Source organism: Octopus bimaculoides, chromosome 19, assembly GCF_046866305.1.
Source record: "Octopus bimaculoides isolate indiv1 chromosome 19, ASM4686630v1, whole genome shotgun sequence".
Taxonomy (NCBI): Eukaryota; Metazoa; Mollusca; class Cephalopoda; order Octopoda; family Octopodidae; genus Octopus; species Octopus bimaculoides.
Window position 1 is genome coordinate 3775028 of NC_142946.1, and position 13748 is coordinate 3788775.

General features: G+C 38.8%; 3 non-coding genes across 3 annotated transcripts; 1 reads left to right on the top strand and 2 right to left on the bottom strand.

Annotated features, from left to right (window-relative positions):
* Positions 1–8865: 8865 nt before the first annotated feature.
* Trnav-uac (transfer RNA valine (anticodon UAC)) lies at positions 8866–8938 on the bottom strand. The gene has a single exon. It is a non-coding gene; the product is annotated as a tRNA-Val (tRNA).
* Positions 8939–9865: 927 nt separating this feature from the next.
* Positions 9866–9938, bottom strand: Trnav-cac (transfer RNA valine (anticodon CAC)). The gene has a single exon. It is a non-coding gene; the product is annotated as a tRNA-Val (tRNA).
* Positions 9939–12521: 2583 nt separating this feature from the next.
* Positions 12522–12594, top strand: Trnav-uac (transfer RNA valine (anticodon UAC)). Its single transcript has one exon. It is a non-coding gene; the product is annotated as a tRNA-Val (tRNA).
* The last annotated feature ends 1154 nt before the right edge of the window (positions 12595–13748 follow it).

Here is a 13748-nt window from a genome sequence, read left to right on the forward strand (position 1 = left end):
ACGCATACGTGTCTCTATTTATATACATACACATACATATGCATACATATATTTATAAAAGAATATAGTTGCGATACTGGTCCACAATCCTCGAACCGTATATTGTTGAAAATCAAACAGTTGTGAAACCGGTTAAGTGTAGTAATTCTTGTGCATTTTCAACTTATTTCTTCTATACTACAATTAATATTGTAAATATTTTTCTCTATGCATATATATATACATGTTTACACACACACACACACACACACACACACACACACACACACATATATATATAAATATGTATATAGTTATGTATATATATGTACGTACATATATATATATGCATACGTACATATGCTCATACACTCATACATATGTATTACTATACATATATATATCGTATATGTGCTTGTTTGTATGTTTATATATATATATATCACTATAAATATATAACACAAACATACACGTATTTAGAAGTTGTTGTATGCATGTGCAAGGATGTCTCCGAATATGTTTGTCTACAGCAATGTGCACCCTGCTTGGCACATTCTTTCTCTCTCACTCTCCCCTCTCTTACAAGCACACACACACACACACACACACACACACACACACACACACACACACACACAAATAATTGAAAAAACCCGGTTAAGAAAGCTTTCTGTCTCGGCCGAAAATAATCTGTAGTGATGAGGTCAAAGGTGAGGCTTGTTGTAGTGACAGGAGTTCATTTCTTGGGGCAGCTAGCAACACTTGTCTCTGCACACACACGCACGCGCAAACACATTCACACTTTCTCTCTCTCTCTCTCTCTTCCTCTCCCTCTCTTCAACTCTCTCCTTTTTTCTTACTCTCGCTTTTTCTGTCTGTCTCTCTCTCTCTCTCCCTCTTTTCTTTCTCTCTCTCTCTCTCCCTCTTTTCTTTCTCTCTCTCTCTGTCGCTCTTTCTCACCCCCTGTCTCATTATCCTTCCTCAATGTTTTCTCTCACTTCCTCCCCCTTCTCTCTTTCTTTCTGCCCTCCCCTTTTTAGATTTGCTCTTTTATAGTCCTTCTACACAAACACACACACACACACACACACTCACACACACACACGCACACACGCGCGCGCACACACACACACGCACACACACACACACAAACATGCACATACATATACATACGCACACACGGCATAGACACATACATACACATTCATTCACACGTAACGTATACTTATACACATACATAGAAACATACAGAAACATAGACACACGTCTGCACACACACACGCACGTACACACACACTCACACACACACACACACACTACACTACATCATACCACACATACACACATGTATTCACACACAGATAAGCACTAATGCAAACACACACATGGACACATGTACACATATATATACTCATTGTTTATCACACACACACACACACACACACACACACACACACAAACACACACACATACACACACACACGCAGATATATACACAAACGACCGCAATCCTACACACTTACAAGGCAGCGAGTTGGCAGAAACGTTAGCACGCCGGGCGAAATGCTTAGCGGTATTCCGTCTGTCTTTACGTTCTGAGTTCAAATTCCACCGAGGTCGACTTTGCCTTTCATCTTTTCGGGGTTCGATAAATTAAGTACCAGTTGCGTACGGGGTCGATCTAATCTGCTGGGTCCATCCCCCAAAGTTTCGGGCCTTGTGCCTTGAGGAGGAAAGAATCCTACATACTTACATACACATACACATGCAAGTACGTATACTGATACATACACACACCAACACTCACACTCAAGGGGCTCAAAATTAGAAGATGAGATGTCGTGGCGCTCATGCATTTCCGAGCGACAATATTTAATGAAAGGGAGAGTAAGGTGTGATGATTTTCGGCTTGCTGAGAGCTGGGAGTTTAATATTTATTCGAAAACTCTTCCAACTTTGATATGTCGTCTCCTCTATACGCGTATGTATGTATGGGGGTGGGGGCGAGGGTGTGTGCATGCGTGCGTGAGTTTGTGGGGAGGGTTACATACAAGCATACATATATGTATGCACGTATATACAAGTATGATTCAACCGACGCTCACCCCTACACACACACATACATACATACATACATACATGTAGATAGATAGACAGACAGATAGACAAACTCCCTCCCCACATACACACATATGAGGGGATGGAGAGAGAGACAGAGAGTGAGTGAGTGAGTGAGTGAGTGAGTGTGTGTGTGTGTGTGTGTGTGTGTGTGTGTGTGTGTGTGTGTGTGTGTGTGTTACGGTAGGCTCTATTTACTTTCAGCCATTTTGGTGGTGACGGTTGTCACCTTTCCAAAATAAGTTGCTTCTTCGTTCTACAAACCAATTACCTGTCGTCTTTTATTTGATTCCTTTCTCTGTGATCTCTAAACCACAAGAAAACGTAAAGAAGACCTGAACTGCAGAAAATGCTTTAAGGAAATGTCTTCTAATTCTACAAAGTGAATTTCACCAAACAATCCTCAAAGATTCACTGTTACAAATCAAGGTAGGAAAAAAAGCCATTAAATAATTTTGTAAGGTTTTATGATTAAAATCTGTCTTAGTAGTTGATCAGATGGAAGATACTGAAGTTTATTGTGATATGACGATGGATGTGGGAACACGGTACGCAGTTTAAAATCTAAATACATCACAACTCTGTATCTACATCGATTTCCTAAATATGTTAAGTATATATCTAGGTACGAAATAGAAATTGTTATGATGGGGAGCCCTGTGGGTAGGGAGACCACTGACATATATATACATACATATATATCTATATACACACATTCATATATATAAATATATATATTTATATATATACATACATACATATATATATACATATATATATATAAGATCATTACATTACTGTGCATATGTTTGTGCACATACATGTGTGCGTTTGCGCATGTGTGTGTACATTTGCGTATGTATATGTACAAATTGAGTGTGTGTATATGTGTGTGCGTGCGCGTGTTCATATGATGAATAGGAATATATAGTAGAATGTATATGTATGTGTGCACGTGAATGTAGGTGTTTATATATATATATTTGGTCGTGACTACAAATGTATTTAGTGACCCTCTATATAAATTTATACACACACACATATATATATATATATATACATATATATATATATATATATATATATATATATATATACACACATATATATATATATATATATATATATATATATATATATATATATATATATATATATATATACGCCAACATATACATATATATACTATAGGTATCTGTCCTTTTATGTGTAAGTGTGTGCATATGTATGTGCGTATGCGAATATGTGTAAGGACATTTATGTGTACGCTTGTAAATCTGAGTCATCTTCTCCAAACACTTCTATCGATCAAACGTGTTCCAACCGGAAGTTAAACTTTCCAATAGCAGCCACCATGTTTATCTTCACCGGAAGTCTGACTCAATAGTAGTAGTAGTAGTAGTAGTAGTAGTAGTAGTAGTAGTAGTAGTAGTAGTAGTAGTGTTCTTGATTATGGTGATTGTGGTTGTTGTGGGTGTTTAGCTTATAATTCCAGTGAATTTTGTGAGAATTATTGGCGTTTTCATTGATTTTGTGGCTACAATTATAATTAGAGTTGTTGTTGTTGTTGTAGGTATTGCTGCTGATGTTGCTGCTGATATATCTGTTGATGTTGCAATGGCGATGATTCCTATGTTTCTCTCTGCAAAGACACGGAAAAAATGCAGTTTCAACCAGAAGCGGTTTTATTCAATCATAGATATTGACGCATAGGGGGCGCTCTTCCACAGTTGAACCTTCTCTACAAACAGAGAACAGAAAGTCAAAGAGATCGAAACAGCCTTTCCTTTATTCCTTCAAGAGCCTACGGATCCCATCGCAAAAGTTATACATCATACGGTTTATCGAGTAGACTGTGCCTCCCCAAAGTACTATACAGAACAACTGCAGCACTGCCTTTTGTAGTCAGATTAATTGGAAGTCACCTTACCACATACATCTTATATTCATTTGACATAGCGGGTGATGTGCCGGAAGTGAGGAAGAAAATGAAGTTAGGTAACAAAGCGTGTAGGGGATTGAATGTCCTCTATTTGCTCTGGCAGCGGCCGAGAAATTATGCGTGTGATCTTGGGGGTCATCGGAAATTTTATCCATTCGTCAGTTGAAGGGTAGAGCGTGTTTCAGGGTCGCACAACAAATTCCAGTAGGCGCTTGAGGAGTTTTCCGTTTTTAAAGTAGAAGACCTTTTCCGTCCTTCACTTTGCAATTTGTTTGGGTGAAGGAACAAATGGAAGTCCATCTTTGTCTTATAGTTTGTTGGGCGATATAAAAAACCACTTTACCAATATCAACCAGTGAGAATCCATTTAACAGGTGAGCCCTTGACAACAAGTCTCTTCCCAGCAGTTCAGTTCTTTTGGAGTTGTCGGTTTGAATTCAGGGGGAGCGGAAACGCTTGACTATCAACGGTGTGAATCATCGACTGATTCCGTATAAACAAAGCAAAACTTACGCCGTGTACTGGGTATTTTTTTCTTTTGTTTCTTACCAAAAACATACATGTTTCGGGTGTATGATTGTTTTTGAATGATGCCTTTCCAGAAAAGTGAATCAAGATGGCTGCACAAATTGTTTAACTACACCGGTCGCCTGATCTGATTTGATCAGACATTTTTTTTTTTTTTCATGAGGCCATGTCTCATGTCAAAACAACTGTTTCTATAAATCGAAGCCATGTTCTTTCGCTGAGTTTTGGGTCTGGCTCACAGAAGCAATCTGTGACATTAGTGAGTGGTAACAAGAGTCATGCCTTCGTTGAGTTTGATTTGTCACAAAAGATGGCGGCCATATGAAATGCTGGAAGTATCAGCCATATTGCACAGAAGTTTCAGCCATATTGCATAACAATTTCATTAATACGGATTTTTATATGCAGTAAACTGCGTGTAAACATATCCAAATTTGTTTTTAACGTTTAAGTGCCCAACTTTCTAAACACTCTACGTGTGTGTGTGTGTGTGTGTGTGTGTGTGTGTGTGTGTGTGTGTGTGTGTGTGTGTGTGTGTGTGTGTGTGTGAAATGCACTTGCTTGAAAAATTACTCGTGGAGTGGAATAATAATTGAAAGCTGATTTTCTGCAAGTCAACACTCGGAGTATCACGTTCTCGACCTTTACCCACACATCAGAAGGAGCACTGAATAACAATACAGCTTTGTGTGTGTGTGTGTGTGTGTGTGTGTGTGTGTGTGTGTGTGTGTGTGTGTGTGTGTGTGTGTGTGTTATTCCCTCCCCACTCACATTATCTCATGCTCTCATTTACTTGTAATAAAAACACTTCATCTGTTTATTATCAAACACGTTTCTTCTATCCCAGAGCTTCTATTGCTGTACAGAATCATACGCATACGTACAATTACACCAATACATATACACATACCTATAAATACACATACAGTTACACACACATACACTCTCACAGACATGCAGACACACACACATGCACACACACATGCATATACACCCGCTAAACTCTCCCAGTACACGAGTTTGTTTAATCACAATCATACATCTTCTGTTTTCCTGGTTTCAACTTCCATGCATGCACGTGTATGTGTGTGTATGTATGTATGTATGTATGTATGTATGTATGTATGTATGTATGTATGTGTGTGTGTGTGTATAGACAAGCACATATATCGGTAGATACATGCATAAATACATACATTTGTACGTATTCATAAAATACAAACAAATATCTTTATATTATACATACTGGCATTATTTATACGCATACATGCATGTGCGTACGTATATATATATATATATATATATATATATATATATATATATATATATATATATATATATATATATATATATATATATATACATATGTCTATATATATATGTATATATACACACTCGCCCACCCACATATATATGTGTGTAAAATATGATATCCATACATACATACATATATACATACATACATACATACATACATAGACAACACACACACATACACTCAATGCAGTACAAGCAATTTTTCTCCCCGAAACATCACACACACACACACACACACACACACACACACACACACACACACACACACACACACTCACACACATGTATGTAGATGATGTTTCGGGGCGGGGAGGAAAATAGCGACAGTAGTGGTTTGCACTGTATTGAAATTTGTTCATTATTGTGCAATGGCATCTCAAAGAAATATTCTTAGAGATATCATCATTCCTAATGCCTCTACTCCACGTCGCCATAACCATCTTCCATCCTTCCCCCACCAAAACAACAACCACCAGCCTCACCACCGTTCTCTGATTATCTCGTATCTGTCTTTGCTTTTATAAGCTGGCCATATCAGTGTTGCTAAGTAACACGAATTTATTTTATATTCGTATTTGAAGACAAAACACTATTTTCAATATAACCTACTTGAAATAACAAACTTCACGTCAAAAGAGGTAATAATATATTAGAATTTCAACTTTACTCTTCAACGCAATCGGCCATCGTTGCCGAAAGCATATTTGCGCATGAGCAGTTCATTACGAGGGAGTCATTTTTCTCTCTGACCTTACTTTTCTCTCTCTAATCGATTCACGAGACTGGGATATATCTTATAACACCAACACACTGCACACATTCACCACAAAGATATGAGTAAGATTCTCCCGTCATGCATTGCGACTGGTCATCCGATGTCGTCTGCAACACGCACAATCTTTGTTACAGTGCGGTCGCCATTTTTGTGATTGTGTGTTTGTGAGTGTGTGTGTGGATGTGTGTGTGTGTGTGTGTGTGTATTTCTGTGTGTGTATATATAATCATATATACATACATATATATATATATATATCATATATATGCGTGTATGTAAAATAAATATATATTAATTACACGCGCACGTACCCACATATATTATGCGTATGTATATCTTTATATCTCCGTAGACACATACATATATATATATATATATATAAAATTTATATGTATATATGCATGTATGTATGTATGTGCATGCAACATTTACAAACCTATTGAAAGTCGTACACGAAACATCAATCTCTCCCGTTCCATATGAAACAAGTTAACGCGTGAGCAATGATTGTTGAAGGGAAAAATAATTAAACCCGAATATTCGTGAATTCGCTGATGAGAGGAAAAGGTCGAAAATCGCAGCAAACGGATGGAAAATTTCCTCTGGCATTTTTTCTATCTATTATATATATATATATGTATATATATATTATATTTTCTATCTATTATATATATATATATATATATATATATATATATATATATGCATCCATATTCCTTCATTTTTTTTTCTATTGCTGAGGTTTCATGGGTAACACATCAAGTCAATTTTTCTGACTGGCACCAGACAAGTTATTAAAACTACCTTTGTTAGTGGACCCAGTTACCAGAGGGCAACGACACAGACGTATTAATGTTTTCTTGGGTTTTTTCTATTTTTTGGGGTTTTTTTTATTTCCTATATTTTTTCTATATTACCATATTCAAAAGGTTTCGCCAGAAAGCGAAAAGATGCAACCTATTCATTTTACCCCCCCCCCCCCCCCCCGCCACCCTACACCCACCCACCAACACTTCATACAATCCGACAAATATATATATATATATATATATATATATATATATATATATAATTATGTAATAATAAAAAAAGCAATGCGAAAATTAAAATTACAAAAGAAGAAGAAGAAGAAGAAGAAGAAGAAGAAGAAGAAGAAGAAGAAGAAGAAGAAGAAGAAGAAGAAGAAGAAGAAGAAGAAGAAGAAGAAGAAGAGGAGGAGACGTTTTCTGTCAGTGACCTAATAACTTTTTGACTGTGATTTCAAGTTGCTCTCTCTAAACTGACAGAAAAATTACGGTGTATTGTCTTCCTGTATCGGTAGAAAAGAGAGAGTAAGAGATAGAGATGGATAGATAGATAGATAGATAGATAGATAGATAGATAGATAGATAGAGAGAAAGAGAGAGAGGAGAAATGGAGGTGGTGGGAAGGGATTGGCTGGTTTTGTGCGACTAATAATCACTGTCCGTCTCGCTTAGTTTCGTCTGTTGTATTGTTTCAGCCAAGGATGTCGCAGGATCCACTGACAACGAAGAGAGTCTGGACTTGTTATGTTTGCAATCGCGAAATAAGATTTACAAAAGAGAAAGGGAACATTTGCGGTCCATTGATGAGGTGTTTGCGAATCCTGTGTCCAAGATACACTTTTAGCTTCATGCCTATTATTATTATTGGAGCAACAAGATACATACTGACCCGTCTGGACCAAAGTGAGGCCGAACTTGGGGGTCTTGGGGAGAGAAGGCAAATCCTAATTCATACGCTACGAATAATCACAACAACCACAAGACTACGAAAATCTGTTTAGAGGTCGATGAACGCTTTGCTTCACAACCTAATAATTTCAAGAAAAAGAGAAACAGAGAGAGAGAGAGAGAGAGAGAGAGAGAGAGAGAGAGAGAGAGAGAGAGAGAGAGTCAGAGAGATAGAGACAGAGACAGAGAGACAGAGAGATAGAGAGACATAGAAGAAAAGAGAGAGAGACGGAGACAGAGAACGAGAAGGAAAGAGAGAGAGAGAGAGAGAGAGAGAGAGAGAGAGGCAGTCAGGCACCGACAGACCATATTTATGCAACAAGTTTTCTTCGTTTAAACTCTCGGTGGTATTTAAAAACAGTTACATATAATAAATACAGTCGTAGACGCAAAAAGTAGACCTTGGTTTTAAGAAACGAAACTAAAAGAAGCCATAGTACAAAAATATGAACAGGTTCTGGTGAGGATCGAACTCACGACCTTCTGCGTGTAAAGCAGACGTGATAACCACTACACCACAGAACCCTTGATAGCTCAGCCTTCTATTTTTGTATGTTTTAACCCATTTTTAATATTGTTCTCATGCAACATTGATTTTTCAGTCGCCTGTTGACGTGGTGGTATTGATCTGTGGCCACATTGGTTTTTTCGAGTTAAATTTTATGAAAATTGGTAAACTCACCGACAGATATACATCGGTGCATTTCATCGCATTCATTCCTTTTAGGTTCTGGGTTCGATCCTTACTGGGCTGTCGTTATTCTGGTGTAGGCCGATGAAATAAAAGAATTAGTTTGGGTCGTATGACTAAGAAAGGTGTTTTGCTAGTTCATGATTATGGGGTGGGGGTCTTGTACGATGGCCTTGAGTGGAGCAAGGCTTTCTGATTGGAATATGGTGTGAGAAGGTGTGTGCCGATGTATGTTTGCGAATGTATGTGTGTGTGTATGTGCGTGTGTCTGTGTGTGTGTGCGCGCGTATGTGCGTATGTACATATGTATGTGTGTATGTATATGTAAATGTGCGTACCCCAAAGACTGATTTACATCCGTATAAATCTTTAAACTGTTGCAACGTGGTAGAGTCATGATAGCCGTTTAATATACACGTGCACCGTTTATTCAGTTTCACTGATATAGAGCCATTAGTACGTCGGGGTCAATGAAATCGGGTAGCCCCTTTCCTCAATGTTTCAGGCCCTGTACGTACAGTAGAAACAATTATTATTATTATCATTATTAAGTGTGAAAGTGTCTCGTCACACACCACCCAGGAACAAGCAAAAAAACTGAACATACTTATTCGACTTTCGAGAAATCAGGTAAATGAAGTCGAAAATGAATGTAAAATATGAGGTGGTCAGAATAAGAGCGCTTTTGGTCTTAGCTTTTCTCAATTGTAGCTTCTCCGTGGTTATAAAAACGTCAAGACGCAAAAAGAAAGGCAAGTCGAAGGTTCTGGCGAGGATCGAACTCGCGCCCTTCTGCGTGTGAAGCAGACGTGATAACCACTACACCACAGAACCTGTTACAATAACAACTATGATTTTATTGCCTTTAATCTTCAGATAATATATCTGTCATGTTTTATTGGGTGATGGAACTCGTTGTTGTATGGTGATGCTACCGTACTGACACGTGTACAGATGTGTATTCGTCAAACAGTAAATGTATACACTATGCATATGGAGGCGCAATGGCCCAGTGGTTAAGGCAGCGAACTCGCGATCGTAGGATCGCTGTTTCGATTCCCAGACCGGGCGTTGTGAGTGTTTATTTTATCGACCCTTAAAAGGATGAAAGGCAAAGTCGACCTCGGCGGAATTTAAACACAAAACTTTGAAAACGGATGAAATACCTCAAAGCATTTCATCCGGCGTACGAACGATTCTAGGATCTTCCCGCCTTCTCCTGAACGATAATTTCGGCATCCTTTAGAATGGTAACACGTAACTGCGTCTTGAGAAATGGCAAAGAGCGGTTCTTTATGTGGCTTTAATATTCATCCACCCTAAACATTTAACTGCTTGAACTCGCAGCTACCCTAAAACCCTAACTCTCAGAACGGCAAACCATCAGCTACTGAAAAATCTCTGCTACTCCTGTCTTCTCTAAAAATCTGTTACTTCGTCGTAAATAAACAAATTCCCCCAAAATTTTTTCTCCCAATGCCTGGCTTTAAAAGTTTACCTCGTTAGAAAAACAAAACTATACATAAAAACAAAAAAAATAATCATACAACTGGTCTTCTTCTTCATTGGACATTCCTCCTCCCACTACCCGCTCTCGTTTACTACATACACACACACACACACACGCACATACACGTACGCACATACACCCATACACACACGCACATGCACGCACACATACACACACATACACGTACGCATAAACACACATACACACATACATACACACACACATATACACACACACGTACAGACATACATGCATACACACACACGTGCACGCACACATACACGTACGCACATACACGCATACACGCACATACACACACATACACAAACGTACACATATACATGCAGACACACACATACATACATGTACGCACACACACACACACACACACACACACACACACACACACACACACACACACACACACACACGTACACGCACATACGCATACATACAGATGGACAGGCACGCATCAATTTCCTCTTCTGAACCATTTTCCGTTCAGATCTAATGAAATACAGATGTTGTGTTGATACTTCCTGTTTGGAGCATTGTAACACACACACGCACACACACACACACACACACACACACACACACACACACACACAAAATGCAAATAGAACGAAGAAAAACCTTACTTTTGTTATTTATTTTGAGTTCTTTCCACAAAAACTGACTCGACTTGGGGTTGCTTTTGGGGAGAGAGAAAAAAAAACGCGGAAAATATAAGAGAAAAACGGGGGGAAAAAAGCAACCAAAAGTAAAAACTATATATTACATATAAAAGAAATATAATAAGACAGCGAGACTATGTCGTGTGTGTGTGTGTGTGTGTTTGTGTTTGTGTCAGTAAGATATCTCGCCTTTCTGCTAATAGTCTTCGTAATTCCTACCAAACTCGGAATTCCATCTCCAAATATTTGTTTTTCCCTAAACAGCTGTGTCATCTTTTAGTTGTTCATAAAAAAGAAAAACCTTAGAAATACAAACTTTGCAGTTTGAATTTTCGCCACTTGGTCAGGAAGTCTGATGGTTGAGAGGGAGGTGGTGGTGGGTGGCGCTGCAATTAAACGTAATGGCTGCGGCGGCAGTGGGGTGGCGGTGGTAGTGGTGATAGTGGTTGCGGTGGAGGCGGTGGTGGCGATGGTTGTGGTTCTTGTGGTGGTTGTGGTTCTTGTGGTGGTAGTGGTAGTGGTTCTTGTGGTGGTGGTGGTAGTGTTTGTGAAGTTGGCGGACATTAACCAATCACGCTTCCTTCTCGAATCTTACAACACCCTAACCCTCCCCTATCTTATCTCCCTTCACCCTGCTCTCCCTTTTCGGTTTATAATTATCTCCCCTTTTGTTGTTCCTTCTTCATAAACCAAGACGTAGTTTCCATGATCACAATGATGGTGACAGCCTCGGTGGTGCCACTGGCGGTAGTAATGTGGAGAATTGACTGTAATGTTGGATGAAATGTGTTCTTGTGGTTATTCACGTCCCTTTGGGTTCCAGTTCTTAATAATAATAATAATAATAATAATAATAACACTGATGCAATAGTAGGTAGTGGTTCTTATGGCTTCTGCTCAATACCACAGATTTGCTTATCAGATGCTTGACCTTAACCAGTTGAGCAAGCATGTCTCTTGGTGGCTGACGATATGTGTATCTCTGATCACGAGCAGGAGTAGCGGGGAGCATCATAGCCATGTGTTGAGAGGAATTCTTTGGGGTTTGAATATTTCAACCCTGAAAACATGGGTGTTTCGTTTATCATCCTTAAACAAAACCTTATTCAGGGACCAATAATATCACAATAATACCAATAATACCAAAAATACCACAACGCCACCTAGAGGACCATCGACACATCATAATAAGTAAATTGAAAGGCACTAAAACTATCTCTGACACCCGTGGGTTCTGTGGTGTAGTGGTTATCACGTCTGCTTTACACGCAGAAGGTCGTGAGTTCGATCCTCACCAGAACCTGTAGTTAATGTTTTTTTCTTGCGTGGAATTTTCCATAGATCTTTTTTTTTTTCATCTTCAAAACCACTATTAAGTTCAGTTAGGATTATGGAATGAATATTGATAAATGCCATAACATCACCCAAATAATCCTAAATTAGTTAAGCTTAAAAATATAAGTAGCGAGCACTGTTTATGAACCCGCCTGGATTAGGGGTTTGTCTCGCAGTCGCGTGGATTTTGTTTGATCCTACAGGGAAACAGTTTGAACTAAATGGTCTCTGCTCCTCCATCGGGTTGACCAAGGGCCCTTCAGAAAAAAAACTGCCAAAAGGAAATAATACATAGGCGCAGGAGTGGCTGTGTGGTAAGTAGCTTGCTTACCAACCACATGGTTCCCTCGGCAAGTGTCTTCTACTATAGCTTCGGGCCGACCAAAGCCTTGTGAGTGGATTTGGTAGACGGAAACTGAAAGAAGCCCGTCGTATACATATATATATATATGTGTATGTGTGTGTGTGTGTGTGTGTGTGTGTGTGTGTGTGTGCGTGTGTGTGTGTGTGTGTGTGTGTGTGTGTGTGTTTATCCTCCCACCATCGCTTGACAACCGATGTTGGCGTGTTCACGTCCCCATAACTTAGCGGTTCGGCAAAAGAACCGATAGAATAAGTACACGGCTTACAAAGAATAAGTCCTGGGGTCGATTTGTTCGACTAAAGGCGGTGCTCCAGCATGGCCGCAGATCAAATGCTGAAGCGAATCAAAATAATTAAAGAACAAAAGAGCGATGAATTAAAAAGAAAAAAACAATAAAAAATCACGTGGTATCAGGGTCACACTTGTATCACGTGCTGTGGTGGTTACACAAAGCATAACCAGCAGTTGTGTCACGTGGTTTCATGGATGCAAAAAATATGGCCACCAATTGTATCACGTGGTCTCGTTGTAACGTAAAATGGTGGTCGCCAGTAGTATTATGAACAGATACATTTTGTTTTGTGATGTTTATCGATCTGCTGTTATTAAATACAATACTGAGTTTCGTTACAACTATGTATGTAGACGTGTCAATGCCACAAGATCACCAAACAGCTGACGGTAGTAAAATCAATGAGTTATTGAAACTATTTTAATAATAGCTTAATATAGCCAGTAACTTGACAATTTCAATCAGC